Source organism: Tupaia chinensis, unplaced genomic scaffold (genome assembly GCF_000334495.1).
Source record: "Tupaia chinensis unplaced genomic scaffold, TupChi_1.0 Scaffold146313_1, whole genome shotgun sequence".
Classification (NCBI taxonomy): Eukaryota; Metazoa; Chordata; class Mammalia; order Scandentia; family Tupaiidae; genus Tupaia; species Tupaia belangeri.
In genome coordinates this window covers 205,837-207,254 of record NW_006206169.1, presented here as the reverse complement: position 1 = coordinate 207,254, position 1,418 = coordinate 205,837, and positions in this window count along the sequence as shown.

Sequence of the window (1,418 nt, the reverse complement as noted above, 5' to 3'; positions counted from 1 at the left end):
CAATGTAATAATAATAATAATAATATAACAAGAATATTTAGTATGAAAAATAAATAAAATGATATATACTACAACATGGATGAAACTTTGCTAAGCAAAAGAAATCAGATACAAAATGCCACATGTTGCATGATTCTATTTATATGACATTTTCAAAATAGGAAAATCCATAGAGTCAGAAAAATGTTAGTGTTTGTCAGGGGCTAGAGGGGAGAGATGATTGGGGAATGACTGCTAATGGGGATGGGGATTTACTTTCTTAAAGGCAAAAATGTTCCGGAGTGAGTGGTGATGGTTACACAACTATATGACTATACTAAATTATATTACATTATATAATGTACAAGAATGAATTTTAAATATGTGAATAGAACATACTTTTATTTAAAAACTATAGGCAATGTTGGGACTATGCATATGAAACCCAAATCATAATTTTAATACATTATGAATATGCAGATCATGCTATTATTTTAGCTGTAAAATATTCAAATGCAAGTGGTTAATTTGAGCATAAGCAATTTAGCCTGGGTGACTTAGTTTTGTGATCTGAACTTAATAAGAGGAGTTGTTATAATAATTATTGTAACTTTATATCAATTATCAGGTAATGATTAAGAAAAGACATAAAACGTGTTATGACACATTAGTTCTCTGTCTGTCGAGCGCACGCGGCCTATAGCAAAAACCTCTCAAAAAAAAAGAACCAATAAAACAAAAAAAAATACATAGAAAATACAAATCTTTTAAAATTCTTTTTTTTTTTTTTTTTTTTTTGTAGAGGTTTTTGCTATAGGGCACGTGTGCTTGCCAGAAAGACAGAGAGACACAAAGTGAGAAATCACTCCCAGGGGGGATGGCCACGTCACAATCCCTTCTCCTCCATTCTCCTCTCAGGATCTTGGGCATGCACGCACACGCACCTGGCGTGAATTTAAGCCACCAGGTCCGGAGCTTGAACCGTAGTTGATTACATGGGAGTTCAGCAACATAGCCATTACGCTAACTGCTGGTTCCAAATCTTTTAAAATTCTGACACATGACACAAAAAAGTGTCCATGGTGCAGATTTGATAGCAACAGCAATGTTAACAGAGAGTATCCATTAGTAACACTATAAATGTGGCACTTGTTTATTTCTCATTTACCAAGCCTGTTTCTTCTTTTGTCTTTTTCAGAAGAGGATAAGAGATGGGGGAGAGTAAGAGAAAATGAATCAAAAAGAAATATAGAGAGGAAAGATATTTAGGGGACTCAGAAATGGAGGATTACCTGTTGATAATATGTGTGATATCTTCAACTGGATTGGTGTGAAGTGTATTCATGCTGAGTAATTCAATTTACAAGTTGTAGTGATGTACAATGATTAAATGTATAAAATAAATTAGAAAAATAATTTTTAAAAATAAAGTTTTTGGG